This window comes from Mesoplodon mirus (genome assembly GCF_964341445.2).
Source record: "Mesoplodon mirus genome assembly, chromosome: 7".
In the NCBI taxonomy this organism is placed as follows: domain Eukaryota; kingdom Metazoa; phylum Chordata; class Mammalia; order Artiodactyla; family Ziphiidae; genus Mesoplodon; species Mesoplodon mirus.
Window position 1 is genome coordinate 77,695,046 of NC_138983.1, and position 18,389 is coordinate 77,713,434.

The 18,389-nt window shown below is 44.1% G+C and overlaps 1 protein-coding gene across 2 annotated transcripts in view; it reads left to right on the forward strand.

The window, feature by feature from the left end:
* Window positions 1–3,183: 3,183 nt before the first annotated feature.
* LOC309807093 (uncharacterized protein) overlaps window positions 3,184–18,389 on the forward strand; it is a 142,066-nt gene continuing 126,860 nt past the window's right edge. For both annotated transcript variants that reach the window (XM_082626331.1, XM_082626330.1), the window contains exon 1: window positions 3,184–3,669. The gene's annotated coding sequence lies outside the window, so the exon portion shown is untranslated. The remainder of the gene's footprint in view (window positions 3,670–18,389) is intronic.

The following is an 18,389-nucleotide window of genomic DNA, read 5'->3' on the forward strand; positions in this document are numbered from 1 at the left end:
CCCAGAGTCGGAGCTCTACAGTGACCATGGGAGAGAGCTCTCACTTGGACTGGGAGTCCAGGGGGCACTGGCCTCGCTGGGTTCGGGCTGAGCGATCTCAATATCTTGTAATAACCTGATTGGAGAACTTCTTGTCCTCAATTCATTGGCTATACTGGATTTTTTTTCTTGGGTCAGACCTTCAGACTTCTACCAGAAATCGTTCCTTTGGGGAAACCAGGCCTTCCCAGAAATTCAGGAAACTTGAACAAAGTAGCTTCAGGTGCTTCCACTTTTGAAGCTGAAAGACACCATAAGCAAGGCCAGTGGTGGTCGTCAGGGATGGTCCTCTTCCATGTGCTGGGCCCACTTCTCCTCCTCTTGAGCTTCCTTTCTCCAGGGTGCAGACACCATCTGGTCTCTCTCCGTAGACCCGGAATTCAGCACCTCACAGGCCGAGAACCAGAGAATGAGAACCCAGGGCGCTACGCAGGTTAAGTGAACTCGCAACCTCTAACTTTATTTTTTATTCATTTATTTTTTTGGTTGTGCCGTGCAGCATGTGGGATTTTATTTCCCTGACCAGGGATCGAACCCGCGCCCCCTGCAGTGGAAACTCGGAGTCTTAATCGCTGGACCTCCAGGGAAGTCCCCAGGGCTTGCTTTGACATCCATCGAATGGTGGCGGGTGGACACGGGGAGCAGCTGTCTGTGAGCCATCCTGTGTAGAAATGCAGGGTGGAGGGCAGGACAGCTGGAGCGGGAGGGGAAGAGGCGGAGGAGGGAGGGAGGGAGGGTGGGCGAGAGACAGAGAGTTTCCGGAGACAATAGCTCTGGCCATGTCCTAGGGCATGAAAGCTGAAAATAGCTCCTAGTGCCAGGAGCCTTGGAGCCACAGCCTGTGAGCCAGGGTGACTGGCTATCCTCCCTGGTGTGTGTGTGTGGGGGTAGCTCTGGGCTTCTCAGGCTGGGAATGGGATGCACGGAGCAGGGACGGAGTAGGGACCCTTCTCTCTGGGACCTCGCGGGCCATCCTTAGCTCACAAAGCTGAGCCACCCCTGGCCCTACGAGTGGGGGGCTTATCCTCCCTGTCCCCTGGATCACACCCCCTCACACACAACTTCCCCATGTGTGCTCCCAGCAGCCAAGAGAATCTGTTTTTAAAAGATTTGGGGGAGGGGGGTAAGCATACAAACAAGAGCAGAATGGATACTTTTTCAGAATGGGAATGGCTCTGTGTAACCCCACCCCCAGGGAAACCACAGTCCTGACCTCTAACACCCTTGACGAGTCAGCCTTGGTCTGGGCTTGCGGACCCATGGAAGCTTCCTCATCCCCTCTTTCAGACCCTGTCTCTCCCTCGGCATCTTTGTGTGAAGCACCTGGGGAAGTGGCACTGCTCGGCTGTACTGCTGCTAGAACTCCACCTGGGCTCCACCAGGCTCCAGCCCCCCGCCCTGTGCACCTCTCTGACCCTGAGGCACCTCAGCTGGTAGGAGCGGCATCACCTTCCCTCCCAGGACTTGTGACACTTAAGGGAGACACCAAAAAGACAAGCGTTTGGCTCCCTGGCTGGCAGAGAGCAGGTGCTCAATTGTCATAAGTGTCTGTATCAGTGAGGCTTCTCCAGACAAACAGAATCCATAGGGTGTGTGTGTGTATATACACACACATACATATGTACACGCATACAAAAATATACAGCTGTGTATATATGCAGTATGCATACAGACATATACACATATAGTATATGCAATACACACATACATATATACACACATATATAAAATGCATCGTTTGTATATATACAGTATGTATACACACATACAATACACATATACACTATACATACACACATATAAAATGCATAGTTTGTATATATACAGTATGTACACATGCATATAGCATATGCAATAGACACACCTAGGTACATATATATCATACATATATACACACATACAAAGATATTTAGATGTGTATATAAACAGTATACATACATATATAATATATGCAATACACATACATACATATAGACACATATATACACCTACATATAAAAGCATGTAGCATAAAAATATATATGTACTGTACATATAAATTCATCATATATATACATATATATCATATATATAAGATATATACACATACATATACACAATGTATACACACACATACACACCTATATGTAAATATGCGCATGTACATACACATATAAATATATATGCAAGTGTGTCTATATATAGTATATACATATATACATATAATACCTATGCAACATATACACATACAGGTATACAACATATATACACACCTATATATAAATATACACTGTATACATACATACGTACAGCGTACATCTACTGTATATATACACACACCCATATATCAATATATGGGTGTGTGTATATATACAGCATGTTCACATTTATAATATGTATACTATATATATACACATACATACATGTATACAATATATACACACAAATATATAGGCTTGTATGTATACTGTATATAGTACTTACACATATAATACAAACGCATGCACATATAAACGTGTATACATATATATAATATGTATACACACATATACAAATTAATAGGCTTGTATATATTCAGTATTTTTACATATATAGTTTTGTTTTAAGGAGTTGACTCATGTGACTGTGAGGCAGGCAAGTCCGGGCAGGACTCTGGGCTGGAGACACAGGGAAGAGCTGATGTCCCAAGGCCACTGGAGGAACAGTTCCCTCTTTCTAGGGAACCTCATTTTTCTCTCCAGTCCTTCAACTGATGGACGAGGCCCACCCACGCCGCGGCATTGACAGTCTCCTTTACGCAAAGTGGACCAATTTCAGTGTTAATCTCTTCTGAAAAATACCTTCCTGGCCACATCTGGAATAATGTTTGTGGTTGCCGGGGCCCCACGCAGTGTGCACATGAGATTAACCATCCCCGTGGCGATGATGACACTTTATTTTCTCCCTTGAACATTGTCCCTACTATTCCAATTAAAATGGCAGTGCCACGAGGGCAGGGCATTTCCTTTTTTGCCAGTACTGAGCGTCCGCGGTCTGGTGCCTAGCATAGGCTAAATACACGGCATTTTTGTGAACAGAAGCCGGGATTCCAGCTGTCATATTTAATGAGGAATTATAGTCTTCTTATTGGGGGGAAGGGGGGGGTGTCACGGTACGTCAAGGGCGGGAGTCGAACCCGCCACCCCAGGCCCCGAGGGGTCTCCTCGGGTCCCCACTTCGGGCCGGTGGGTGTGGCTGGGGGCAGCCGAAGACGTGCGTGCGTGCGTGCGTGCGTGAGAGCGGGCGTGTCCACAGGGTGGGCCGCGCGCGCCGCGAGTGGTTCGGCCCGGTCCCCGGCTCATTGTGCTCGCCTCACGCAGGCCCGAGTTCGCAGCAGCGCTGGAGGCCCGGGGCCTGTGACCACAAAGAGGGAGCCGGGGGCCGGACGGGAGCGCGGCGGCGGTGGCTGAGGCCCAGACCAGGCCCCTTCCCCTCACTGCCCGCCTGCCTGTTTGCCCCGCCCCCGCCGGCGGCGCCGCGCCCCTCCCCCAACCGGCAGACTAGCACGGTGCGGGGGCGGCGCGCGAAGACATGGGGGAGAAGCTGGAGCTGAGGCTGGAATCGCTCGTGGGGGCCGAGCCCGCCGTCTGCCCGTGGCCGCTGCCGGTCTACGTAAGTGCCACCGGTCCCCTCCTTCCGGACCCCCGCCCCTCTTCCCCCACGGCGCGCGCTGAGCCCACCGAGAAACGGAGCGACTCGAGTCGCCAGACCTTCTTTGGAGCCCCCCTTCCCGCCCCGCCGTGGTTCTCCGCGGCCTTTTCCAGCCCCCGCGCGCAGGGTGGGCAGAGGGGAGCCGGCGCCGGCCGGGGGCGCAGACTCGGCCGCGGGGACCCCGGGCTTCTGAGGGGCGCCCGAGCCGGTCTGCGGTTGGCTCTGCAGGGCTGGGGACCCCGGTCTCCCCGGGCCTGGACTGCCGGCGGGCTTGCCCTTCTGTACTTTAGGATTTGACATGTAGGGTTTCTTTTGCCTGGTAGTTTATTCTTAGCGCTTTCAACGTGCTTAGGTTTTTTTTTTTTTTTTTTTTTTTTGAGGGCACCCTTTCCTCCCTCTCTCCAGTTTTTTGTGTTTCTGTTTTGTTTTGTTTTAGTTAGGCATTTTGTCCCTCTGATCTTAAGTGGGTGGGCTGGCAGGACACTTGGAGAGGAGGCGTGCTGTCCCCTGATCTTGCGTGGCCTTTGGAAAATGACACGCCAAAGGGAAATTTACACACAAGTCCGGTGATTCCAGAAATGCAGGGTGTCCGGCCAGGTGGGCGCCCGGCCCCTCGTCCCCTGTGGCTGCGTGGTGCGCGTGTACCTTGTCTCCGGGTTTACGCTTGGGCCCCGCAGCCCACCTTCCGGAGGGAAAGCGCAGCGGGCGGCTTGGGCCGGCGCCTTTGGGGCGCCCTTTCGTGCGCTCAGCTTGCGGGGGACCGGCCTCCAGGCGACCCGGCGGGGAAGCCCGCGCGACCCGCGCGTGTGTGTCAGTTTTGTGGAAAGTGTGTCGCGGCCGGGGTCGGGACGCTGGGACCGCCTGGAGCCGATGTTGACTCCGAGCCCCGGTTCTCCGCAGTTATCTGAGGTCCGAGGGTTTCCAGCCCTCCACTGCGCACTGGCGCTTTCTATTTTTGCCCTTCCTGTGCCTGGAGGCGCGGCTGAGCCTGGGCTCTGGCTTTTCCGGTTGGGTAACTCCAGGCGGCCCGGGTGGGCGGCCTGAGCAGCAGTGGGCCGGGCGGGGAGACATGCCAGGGGAGGGAAACTGAAAGTGGGGAGAACCTTCAGAACTCCAGCTGATCCACTTGCCTCGCCTCCCCGCCCCTCTTACTGCACTTGTCATGCCGGGGATGGCTGGCCGGCACATTTTTCAAAATGTAATAACTTGTGTGTCCTTAGTAGCCGTGAAGCATAGTTCACTTGTAGTGCACAGTTGTAGGAGTTTTGATCGCCATCAGGCGGCAGAGCAATCCTGTCATCCCATTTGCTGCCCTTTGGCGCCAGGGTGCCTCTAGCCTCTTGGCCACTAATCTCCTCTCCGTCCGAAGGTTTTGGCTTTTCCAGAAAGTCAGATAAACGGAACAACAGCATGTAGCTTTTTGATTCTGGCTGCTTTGGCTCAGCAAAACCTATGCGAGATTCCTCCCGGGTTTGTTTTTTTTGCTGTTGTTTTAAATATTTATTTAGGTAGTTATTTACTTGGTTGTGCTGGGTCTTGTTGCGGCACATGGGATCTTCATTGCCGCGTGCAGTATGTTTTAGTTGCGGCGTGGGGGATCTAGTTCCCTGAGCAGGGATGGACCCCGGGCCCCTTGCATTGGGAGTGTGGAGTCTTAGCCACTGGACCACCAGGGAAGTCCGTCATCCCTGTTGTTGCGGGTATGAGAAGCCACTCCTTTTTCTGGCTGTGTTGTATTCCATTTTCCGTTTGTCCATTCGCGTGCGGGTGGCAGGACTTGTGGGATGTTTCCAGTTTTGAGGGGATCAGGAATAAAGCTGCTGTAAACATCCCAGGGCAGGTTTCCATGTGAACTTGGGTTTTTACCTCACTTGAGAAAATACTCAGGAGTGGGACTGGGGTCTGTGCTAAGTGTATGTTTAACACCCCTTCTGCATCTTAGAAATTGGTATTTTTGAATATTGGAAGAGTTTAGAAATCCACTGTGACCCAGCACCCAGGCACTTGAAACGAAGTTGAAAGTTCATCTGGAGATGGTCACGTTGTCGCCGTCACTGTCTTTTCTTCGAGGCAGAGCAAGGCCACAGATGTGTAACCCTTGTAAGGAAGGCCTCGTGTGTCCAGGCCGTGGCAGGACCTGGCTTTCTAGTGATGGGCGGTTCTGCAGTGGAGAGCGTCTTTCCCTTGCTGGCCAGACCTCGCTTGGCAGGGTGCGGGGTGTGCTGCCTGCCTGGCCGGGCGCTCTTTCTGCCGGTCAGCAGCCGTTCCTGGTGTGTCTGTCCTACTACCAGGCAGGCGGTCAGGGGCCCTAGTGACGTGCTCAGCGAGCCGCAGCCTTCCTAAAGCTTTGCGGGTAATGTCTGCTACCCTCCCATTTCCCTGCTGAGGAATTTTGCTTTCTCATGGGAAGTGAGGGGCCAGTACTTTATAAGAGTTCATATTTTGTGATGACTCGATGCTGAATACATTAAGAAAATGGGCTCCTTCCAGAAGCTTAACTTTTCAGAAGGTCAGATTTCGCATGTGACTGCACGTTTGAAATGAGTGAGCTTGTTTGTTCATGGATTCATTCATTCTGCAAGCACCTCCTGGATATTTACAGTGAGTGTTCCAGGGGGCGCAGAGGACAGTAGACAGTATTCTTTTTTTTTTTTTGATTTTTGAATTTTATTTTATTTTTTTATACAGCATGTTCTTATTAGTCATCAATTTTATACACATCAGTGTATACACGTCAATCCGAGTCGCCCAGTTCAGCACACCACCATCCCCACCCCCCACGGCTTTCCTCCCTTGGTGTCCATATGTTTGTTCTCTACATCCGTGTCTCAACTTCTGCCCTGCAAACTGGTTCATCTGTTTGAGACAGCTTTGTACTTCCCGCTTCCAGGGGCTCTTGTGTGGGCGCTGCGAAGCGGGGTTTTAGATGGTGCAAGGTGGAGGGTGGGCACTAGAACCGGTGCCCAGTGTCCGGGTGTGCGTGCGCTAGATGGGGCGTGCGGCCTAGGACTCCTGCCGGCTCGGTGACCCCGGCCGAGTGCTCTAAGGCTTCTAGGTCTCAGTGTTCTCATCTGTAGCATGGGCTGAACAGGACTCACTCTCTCTGGAGGTTACAAGGTCGAACTGTGTTAATGCTTGTAGACCCTACAATGTAGAACACTTAGGACAGTTTGGAGCATCGTTAGTTGTTCCACAGATATTACCTGGTCTGTTGAACGACTTTGCCTGGTACACGCCAAAGCGATTAGGAAATTGGTATATCCCAGCTTTATTTCCTTTCCATTAAAACAGGGCTCAGGAAAAAAAAATCTGTTTTTCAGTAGTCGTATCATATAGTGGAAAGAGCACTGGTGTGAAGGCAGCTTAGGGTTTGAATTCCAGGGCTTATGCTGTCTGTGGCCTGGGCAGGTTACTTTTGAACTGCAATCCCCACACTTGTAAAATGACATTAATAACCACTCTTTCTGTGGGTTCTTAGAATTAATTAAGCAGGTTATGTGTGTAAAGTATCCTGGCACTTGAATGAGTTGTCAGAACCAAGGGCTGCTGGAGACGATGCTTCTGCCCTAGGTAATCTTCCCTTCTACTGGGCGGCAGGTAAACACAAGCACAGTAGTCAGTGCTCTGGAAGAAGTGAGTTCTGGTGCTATAGAGCACAGAATCTCTTTTTTCTTTAATTTAATTTTTATTTTCTGTTGGAGGATAGTTGATGTACAATATTGTGTTAGTTTCAGGTGTACAGTAAAGTGATTCCGTTATACATGTATCCATTCCTTTTCAGATTCTTTTCCCGCACAGTTTGTTCCAGGCTATGGAGTAGAGTTCCCTGTGCTGTGCAGTAGGTCCTTGTTGATGATCTATTTGATATAGAGTCGTGTGTCTATGTTAACGCCAAAGTCCTAATGTATCCCTCTCCCCCACCTTTCCCCTTTGCAGAGCACAGAATCTTGGAAGGGAAAGTTCAGGGTAGGCTTCTTGGAGGAGGTGCCATCCTTTCTAAGGATATGTAGAAGCTCCTGGGGTGGCAGGAGGGAGCAGTGTGTGTCAAAGTTTGAGAAATATAAGAAAATATGGCAAAACTAAGGTATAGGACTGGAACTCAGGGTTTGGGAAAGAAATGAGAGTTGATACTGGAAACTTAGTGGGGCCCAAGAGAAGGGGGCCTTGTTTGTCCTGTCAGAAGTTTAGATGTTTATCCTGAAGGCTGTGGGAAACCCTGAAGAACAGTGAGATGGACTTCTGGTTTAGAGACTTACTCGGACCTCCATGTGCAAGGCACTTGATTGGGTGCAGGGTGAATTGTAATCTAAGGTTCCCACTTAAGTTATAAAAGGTTGGACTGGATTTTGCAGATCTGAGAGAGAATGGGTGGGGCCTGGTGACCAGTTAGAAAAGGGAGGGCAGCAAGCGTGGGTGACAGTTTACAGCTGCATCTTTTTGAGAGATACAGAGCACAGTAGGAAGGTATTGGGGGTGGGAAGAGGATCTTACTTCATCTTCAGTGCTTTTAGAGGGGCCTGGTAGACAGGTCTGGGCCCAAGGTTCAGATCTGTGCTTTTGCGGAGGAGAGGTGTTTGAAGGCATGGGAGAGACTTAGGTTACCCACAAGAAGATCCAAAGAATCATAGGTCTGAGGGCTTTTTAAGTGGGTATACTGAGGAAGTTTATAAGCTGAAAGAAAGCAGCCAGCAGAGAAAGGGTGTGAGGATCTAGGAGAGGAAATGATTGTTCATTTGTTTTCAAAAAGCTGAATACTTATCGTGTGCCTGGCCCTTTTCTAGGATCTGGGGTTCTCACCATGTGTTACCTCTTCTGCAAGGACAGTTCAACTCATCCCCTGGTGAAGAGAAGTCAGATTATTCTTTGCATCCCATTCAGGTGTAGGAACTGTTCTGTACCTCTGAAGGGACTTTACTTAACCAGAGTAATAAGTTAGAAATCATAAGAAATTAGAGCTGGAAGGGACCTTAAAAGCCACTGTACTTAATTTTGCCTAATATTTTACATTGAATGTAAGAAAAATTTATTGTAGAGCCCATTCTCTTCAGAATTCCTTCCCTGAACTTTCTTTATGACTTTCATCCAGTGGGTCTAGCTTGTAAATTTTGGCCTCCTCCTAAATTTGCTTCTTCATCCACATTACATTTTGCCCCGACTATGGCAGAAACTCCTGGGTGGTTTCGCGGCCCCTGGTCTCAGTTCCTCTAAGTTCATCTGCCTCCTCGGGTTGAGTGATCTTCTAACATGACAAGATATGCCTAAAATAATGCTGCTAATGGCTTGCCCACACAGAGTTAGTGCATACTAGCCGCCCAGCGTGTGCTCTGCACAGAGGCCTGTAGTCTGAACTGTGCTCGACCAAGCCTCCTGGGGCTCTTTGGCCCTGAGGAAGGGGAGCTTTTTGTGATCACTCTCTTTATCTAATTGGTCCTTCAGCTGCGGGGCGCCTTTTTCTCATCAGCGGAGGCACCCTTACTCAGCCAGTGGTAGCCCCAGGCCTCATCACCTGTGGGATACAAGCCATGCTCTCTCCCAGGCTTGCTTGGGCCAACATCTCTATTTTCATTTCTGTCTCTTCTCACACTTGGACCCCTGGTCTTTAGTCATCCCCACCTGCAGTATTTACAGTGCCCAGCAGGTGTCAGGCTTGAGTGTCTTCGCACAGGTGCTCCCTGTGCAGTTAATGCACCTCCTACTCCACCTCTGCATAGCCTCATCTTTCCAGACTGTACTTCAGGGTTATCATGAAGCCGTCACTTAGATACAACTTTTGGCCTCCATAGGCGCTTCTGTGCTTTATCTCATGTGATTGAAAATTTGAGTTTATAGATCTTCCTCCTTAATGAGGCTTTAAGGACAGGAGTCATTTCTAATCCTTAGCACAGAGCAGATGCTTTTTAACGGTGATAAAATGTATGGTTTAAATGACTCATTTTACAATAATTTTGCTTTAGCTTCTGATAGAAATAAAGTTTCCGGATGTTGTGTTCCTGCAATAAGAAATAAAGATGTGACCTTCCAGTTGTGTAAAGCCCATCAATGCTGTGTAAGTGCGTCAGGTGCGCTAAGGAACGTGGAGCCAAGTGGGCTAGTTGTGAGAGAGAGAGACTTAACTATGTTAACAAAGGTAAGCCTTCATTGTGTCCTGCCAACATTTGACAGTTGCTTTTGGGCAAACTAAAGCAATAAAATTTTAAACTGTTCCTCCCCATTAAAGGGATTGAATATTTGGCCACTTTGGTGCACCTGTGTCTTGTGAATTGTCCAATTGGAGATGGAGGTTTAGAAAGTGAGTTTCAGTCTTGTTTAAGTCTCTTCCCATCAGACTGGTCTCGTGATTTCCTACACACCATGTTACTTCCTGTCTACCTTTCCTTGGTGGTGTTCATGCCTGGATTGTCTCCTGTACCTGCTCAAACCTTGGTCCATTCTCATTTGTACCATGGAAGTTTGTCATGCCGGATACTGTCAGAACTAATTTTACTTAAGTTTGTGTTAAGGTGCAAAGCACACGTTTTGTATATTATCTGTTTTTTGTGTTTGTTTATATTTTTATGGTTTCTCTTCAAGAAATATTATGAGTAGGGAAATAACAAGATGTAAAGAGCAAAAAAGTCATCATTCTCTTTTAAATTGTTAGAACATCTACCTGCAATCATAATGCACTGTGGTATGTGTTAAAATAGGAAATATGTGTCATGTCCCGTAGGAGCAGGAAAGTCAGTGGTGTTAGTGAGGGTGTGTCATGGAAGTAATCACTAAGCAGGTGACTGCTGGTTGGGGTCCTGAAACATTAGTGTGTGTTCCCTGTGTCCAGTAGTGGTCTGGAGAGGTCAGGAAGCGTGCCTTTCAATTTGAGGGAACAGAGGGTTTGAGGTCCTCTCTGTTCTATTGCTCTAGTATAGTATACTGCATAGCAGCTCATAAAATACTGTGTTTATAGTTGATATTTAAATCGCTGATTGATCATCAAGATTGGGATGTATCATTGGAAATGAAAATAGGAAGAGTCTTATGCTTTTTAGGTTTTTCCTTTTTTTCCGATGTCTCAGAAGGCTCTTTGATGGGGGACTTTTTATTCTCCCATACAATTCCATGAATACGTATACCCTGGCACTTATTTTAATGGCATTTTCAATTTATAAATGTCTCTGAAACACATACTGTAAACTATTTGAGGGTAATGACCATGGCCGTTGATGGCACATCTTAAATGTGCATCGTGTTAATGTTTGAGTGTCAGGTGGTCTACCATCAGTGCTTCCTTCTTTCACCCAGTTTTCTTCCTCATTTCCTTCTCCAAGTTTGTCTCATTTTTCTACTCTCCCTTTTGCTTCTCTATTCTTGCTTTCTCTTTCCCATTGCATGTGTCATTCTTCTTCTTCTTCTTCTTCTTCTCCTTCTGACTTCATTATTATGGCCAACCAAAACCTTTTCCAGGATTGTCTCTATCTTCCTTTCCTCTTCATTGCCATCCACAAACTCTTAGAGAATATTCTTGCTTGACTCCCTTACTTCCTAGCATACCCATGTACTTCCTGATCACTTTAGAACATTGAAAAGGGTTGGAATTTTTAAAAATAGGTAATTATAATCAGTCTTCTTTCACCTCTGGCATAAGACTCTTCTTCCTCAATCTGACCATTCTTAAATCTAGAAGTACTCCAGCTCATTGGTCTCTCTTACCCCCATGTTTAGGCCAAAGAACTTGTGAAACCTTAGCCCTGTTTAATACTTGAATTTATCAAAACATAAGAGGGCTAATTCTGCCTAAGGGCACCAAAGAAGAATAAAGATGCCACAAATAAATGTTTAGTCCAGATTTATAATGGACTCTTAAGTGCCTAGTTGAGTGCTAACCGTTAACTCACTTGAACACCAGGGAGGTCATGACACAAACTAACATGTTAATTGTAAAGACACTTCACTTCACCATTCCTCAATGTAGCTGATAAACTGCATCCAGTTAGCTTAAATAACATGAATGATGAATTTCCCTGTGTATATAAATTGGGAGTTTCTAAAGTTTTCTTTTTCCCTTTGTACAACTACTGACTGGCACCTCGCTTGGTCAGTGCAATAGGAAATGATGACTAAGAAACACATTGTCGGGGCTTCCCTGGTGGCGCAGTGGTTGGGAGTCTGCCTGCTAATGCAGGGGACACGGGTTCGAGCCCTGGTCTGGGGGGATCCCACATGCCGCGGAGCAGCTGGGCCTAGTGAGCCATGGCCGCTGAGCCTGTGCATCCGGAGCCTGTGCTCCACAACGAGAGAGGCCGCGGCAGTGAGAGGCCCGCGCGCTGCGATGAAGAGTGGCCCCCGCTTGCCGCAGCTAGAGAAAGCCCTCGCACAGAAATGAAGACCCAACACAGCCAAAAATAAATAAATTAATTAATAAAAGAAACACATTGTCTCAATATCAGTGGACATAATGTCCTAGTAGTCTATAAAAATCTCAAAATTCTTAATCTAAAAGGTAGGTCTGCCAATCTTATATCCTTTTCCTTTGTTAATATAAGTATCCAATCTATGAAGGTCTCAGTTTCCTTACTTAGAATAGGAGGTGGATAGATTTGCTAATATCTAGGGACGTTTCCAATTTTAATATTCCCTAGTTATAAGGGCTGAGCCAAATACAATGGCTCCCTTAATCATTAACCTCGCTCATGATGAAAGTTATCAGCAAGTTCTACTTGTAAGAGATCAAACATTCATATCCATGTATATTGTAGCACATTGACTTTTACAGAACTCCAAGTAACACAACGTAGTTACATTCATAGACTTAAGGTCACTGTGGTATACTTTACAATTTTTCTTTTCCCTAGGAAGGAAATGTAGATCCCTAGGAAGGGATTTCTTTCTCTGCCTTTCAGTAATGTAAGCCTTTTATTATCTCTTGGATCCTAAAAATGGGTAGGGTTTTGGCAGGTGGAGCTTGGGACAGACATTCCAGGTGACAGGGACAACAGGAGAAAGGGCAGAAGGAAGAATGGATTTTCAGAAAGACTTGATATCTTACACGATGAGAGCAGCGTTTCACAATCTCTGTCCTGCAGAACACTGGTTTTAGATGATGTTAATGTAGTTACAAGACAGAAGCATTTGGGAAGAACTGTACTCTACATCCCGACATGAAATTCAAGTTTCACTTTGTTTCATTACATACTCTGAAAAGTTTTGGAGGAAGGAATTGATTTATTTTTGTTTAATTCAGTCTTACTCACAGTTACTTGACAAACCTATATTCAGCTGATGGGACTGTATTTTGTGAAAGGCCAATCGGAGAAATGGTGAGATGGAGCTTAGGATATTTCTTTGTTGGGACAGGCATGTGATTATTCTTCTTATAATTCTTTACTGTTTGTCGTAACAATTGTTACTTTGCAGGAGTCAGTTTTTTTTTTTTACATCTTTATTGGAGTATAATTGCTTTACAGTGTTGTGTTAGTTTCTGCTGTGTAACAAAGTGAATCAGCTATATGCATACATATATCCCCAGGATTCAGTTTTAAGCCCTCTGTTTTTATCTGAGTTATTGGGACTCTTAGAAAGCTCAACAATCCTGGAGTCTTCATCTCTGATGTAGTTTCCAGAAGCTCCTGGCACTTACCACTATTTCCTCTTGATTCTTTTCCTCCGACTTCAGACTTCTTACAATTATGAGCTGATGGTTTTCTCAGCCTCTAGTGTCAAAACCAGCTACCTCACTCATCTTCATTGTCTCAGTTACAAGGTGCAATATTTCCCATGTTTATATGTGTCAAAATAGAAGTCAGGGATTGATACATAGCATATGCGTAATAAAAATTGTATTTCTTTTTTTTCTTTGTTCGAAGGTATCCAAACACTGGCCAAGTTCTTAAATTGAAAGTAGAGTGATCTAACTTATTCAGCTCATCCAACCATCAATATTGAATATTTGTCTTTTTTCTTACACATATTTCTTGTATTCCAATTGTGACATTCTAGAGCACAGTGAGTACATTTATAACTTATTACTGCATTACTACCTTGGCTATTCCTTGACCAAAATTTATTTCACACAACTGACAGCCTAATTAACCTACTAGAGTTTTTTTTAATGTACGCATATATTAAAAAAACTCTAGTAGGTTAACTGCATTGCTAATAACTGAGTTTTTACATCTCTATGCACCCATGTATCCAACACCAGATCAAGATATTATAAAATATTTCTAACACCCTACACGGTTCTCTGTTACTTCTTTCTGTTCCATACTCTCCCAGGGCAACACCTAAGCTGACCTCTATCACCATATATGACATACGTGGAAACACACAGTGTGTATTCTTTGGTATCTGGCCTCTGGTTACATATCATTATATCAGTAGTTTATTCTTTTATTGTGTTTTCCTGATTTTTTTAAACCTAGACATTCATACAGTGTCAAAGTACCACTGAGTTCTTCATATTATTATGCTGACCTCCATCTTCAGGGGCTTTCTACAGTCTTCCGTGTGTCTTTGCACCTACTTTCTCTTCCATCTAATTATGTTTCATTTAACCAACCTCAGCCAGCCTTCCCCCATATTCCCCAACACGTAGCAGTCCTGTGTTCAGCCAGTTTTGTCCCCTATTCCAGAAGCCCTTTGTGCCATTCCTGACACTGTGCCTGTTCCCTGCCCGGAAGGCCTGTTCCCTACCCTCTATATACTTGTTCAAGACTCAGTTTAAATGCTACCTGTTCTGAGAAGTCTTCTCAGAAGAAGCCAGTACTTTTTGGAATCCTTCTTTAATGAAATCCCATAGCAAGTGTAATCTGTCCTCCCTGATCTGGTAATTAATTATCCATTGTTCCTATCATATAGTGTTTGTTTTCCTTGTGTGCTGTTATTATTTATTGAAGCAGATTACAGTGACTTGAACCAGGAACTGGGTCATTTTCCTCTTCATTTTAGTGCAAGTTTCTGTGATATGAAGTTAAACTCTTTTTCCCTCACTTCCCATTCACCCTCAGCAGTTGTTAAACATGAAGTACAAGTGAAACTTATTGGTTAACAGGTTTTTGTGGTCCTTGGTTCCGGTCCCTAGGTCTAAGCTGCACTTCTGTAGTGCTGATTTGACTGATTTCTTATTGTCACATAACTCAGGCATTAACTAAATCCTTACAAATTTAGATACATATAAGATAGTATTAAAAAAACCCAGTGGATATCAAAAGTTTTGGCCTGGAGGAGAGTGTTGTATGAGTCCTAGTTTGGTGGGGCTCACACTTAATGATCGAGCCTTCCAATATTCCACTGTAAGTAAGAAAGAGTTATGCAAATATATGGTTAATATTTAACAGTGTTGATAAAAAAGAGAAGAGAGAAAGGGACGACAGATACTTTGAGGGCCTTCTGGAATTCATGAACAATTATGATTGGATGGGGAAAAAAGAACCGAGGGCTAACCTCCCACAAGTGAAGTCAGGAAAGAGAGAAGGGCTCATCTGGTATGCAGGTAGAGAGGTTTGACCTACAGAATCTTAGAAAACCTCAACAATCTGAGCAGCGTTGGCAAGAGGCAAACTAAAGGGCTAACAAAAGTCTGCAAAAGTCTCACACAAAGAACTCTGGCATGGTGTTCATCATCTAGCTAATCCTAACATGCAGACATTCATGAGAGTAAAGTCAGGTCTTTACCAGAGTGGGTTTCTTATCTGGGCAACTGGGTCAAATGAAGAAAGGCAGGTGTAGGCTGCCAGAGTAATAAATAAGGAGAGGAAAAACAAAAAGAACGAGACATATCATTCATCAGTGATTTCCCCCCAGTATTCTTAGTCTCCACCTTATCTCCATCTTACTGCTAACACAGGAACTAGACCGAACAGTGAGGTAAAAGGTCTCTACAGAAACTGAGGTAATATAGAAAATAAAAAAATAAAACATAAAATTGTAAATTTTCTTCCTGGGGTAATTGAGATGATAGTTCAATAATAACGTAAGATCAGGTGAAGTCTAAAGAAATTTTAGAAAAGCTGGATAAAGTAAGAAAACATCTGTTTGCTGCCATCTGAATGTTAGAGAGACACCAAGACGTGGGCCAAGTTGTGGAGAGAAGGGAAACACATACACAAGCTTGACATTTGGTGCAGCTTTTCTCCTTTGGGCATTTGCTGATTCAAATCTTACAGCCTACGAACTGAAAAGCCAAGGAGTTCAAAAGACTCTAACCACAGAAGCCAATGGGCAACAGCTCAGGCTAAAGGCAACAACTAGTGGAATGACAAGCTAAGTGTATCTTTAGTCTCACAGGGCTGCGGGAAGCATTACATTTAAAGCCTAACAAATACAAGGGTAGTTGGGAATAGGGAGAATCCAAACTTTCACATGGTAATCCCAAAGGGCAACACCCATAGAGGAAGGACAAGACAGGAATAGACCAACCTTCACACAGACTGAAAAACGGCTTTGAATGAGCTCAAACTGAGAATGGACTAAGGTTACCAGTCCCTATAGTAACTGTCTGTCATGGGCCAAAGTAAATCTTTTCAAGAGAAAGATAACAACATCCAGAATGTGGAGGTATCTTTATAGTTTCCTAAAATAAGTTAAGCCCAGTTTTAGTATAAAAAATAATTGGACATAACCAGGAAAAAGACTAAATGATCAAAAGTTCAAAAAAAGAAAGAAAGAAAAAAGACAACATAAATAGACATAGGAGGACAAGAGTTAGCAGGCCTTGGTTAAAAAATCAACAACAACAAAACTACTATGGTTAAACAAAGAAAATAGACACATGGCAAATAAGCATATGAAAAGATGCTACACATTCCATGTCATCAGTGAATTTTGAATTAGAATGATAATGAGATACCACTACACACCTATTTAAATGGCTAAAATCCCCAAACTGAAATACCGAAGTTGGTGATGATGCAGAACAATTGGAATTCTCATTTGTGGCTAGCGGGATACTTGGCAGTTTCTTACAAAATAAACGTACTTTTACCATACAGTGATCTAGTAATCCTGCTCTTTGGTATTTACCCATAGGAACGGAAAAGTTCTGAAAAGTTATGAAAGTAAGAGCCTTTACAGTGAGAAAATTCTATGATTCTATGGTTTTTCAACTCATTAATTTGTGTAGTTCATCCATTTTACTCATTGTATACACTTAAGTATATTGTTCCTTGAAATGGCCATTCAAAGTTGTTTCCTGCGCCACACACTATGAATGTTAAGGTTGGTCCTGTGTAAATCTTACCCCCATTGATTTAGTATTATCCCTAAACAAGCAACTTTCTTCCATAAGGAAACAAAAAAGAGGTTCAGAAATGTCCAAACTAAGTTTTTATAAAACTGTGTTATCAAATCTTATTTATCAAAAAACTTCAAACATAGCAGTATGAGTTCCCATATACCCTTTACTCAGCTTCCCCAAATGTTAACATTTTCTATTACTAGAGTATAATTATTGAAAGCAGAAAGTTTACATTGTCACAATGCTACTAATGATTTATAGACTCGTATTCAAATATTGCCTATTGTCTTGTGGTCCAGATTCAAATCTAGGATCCCTTATTGCATTTGCTTGTCATATCTCCCCATTCTTCTCTAATCTAGGATAGTTCCTCAGTCTTTTTTTGTCTGTTATGACCTTGAACTAAAGGAAAATCTTAGCCAGTCATTTTGTAGAATTTTTCTCAAATAGGGTTTGTTTGATATTTTCTCATGGTTAGACTGAGGATATGTATTTCTTGACAAGAACACTTCAGGAGAGATATTATGCCATTTTCAGTACATATTAGAGGTACAAACAAATCTGTATGTCTCACTACTGGGGATGCTAACTTTGATGACTTAGTTCTAATGATAGCTGCAAAATCACTATTTTTCCCTTTGTAATTTTTTGAGATTGTTCAAATATTCTGCTTCTTGTTTAATTTTCCCATACTAATTTTAGCATCCATCAATAATTTTTGACTCCACCCATTACTGTGGTGTTTGATGATTGTTCATTTTCTATTCCCATCATTCCCTCTACATTTATTAACTATAATTTGAGTATAAGAAAGAGCTGTTCTTCTCCTTCATTTATGTATTTATCTGGTTATTTGTTCATATATATACATACATCAGTATGAACTTGTGGATAATTATTTTATTCTACGGGTTAAAATTTATTACTATCATTAATAGTTTTGTTTCTCAAAGTGTTCCATATTTGGTCACTGGTACTCCTTCCAGCTGTCTCCTATATTTTTCCTACATGGCCATACAATTTTTGGAGTAATATCTTACTTTCTGACACCACAAAATGCTCCAGACCCATCTTTTACTTTCCTCTGTCTCAGCCTTGAATCAGTCATTTCTCCATGGAGTTCTTGTTCCTTGCATTAATAATGGTATTCAGAAACCAGAATCTTGGTATGAGGTGGATTTATCACTATCCAAGCTACCTCATTGTGTTTTCATCAGAGAGAGCTAAAAATATATATACGAATACATAAAAATATACAAGTATCTCTATTTTCATATTATCTATCTGGGTGTGTATGTATATACACACACGTGTGCACACACACACATTATCATCTGTCTATCTACATATATATATAAAACTTCAAATTGATATATGAATTCACATTGATACCTTGATTCCAATCCAACAGCACAGGGTTTGTTCTAGCCTCCCTTACCCTTTCCTTATTTGTCACTCTTTAACAATTAGA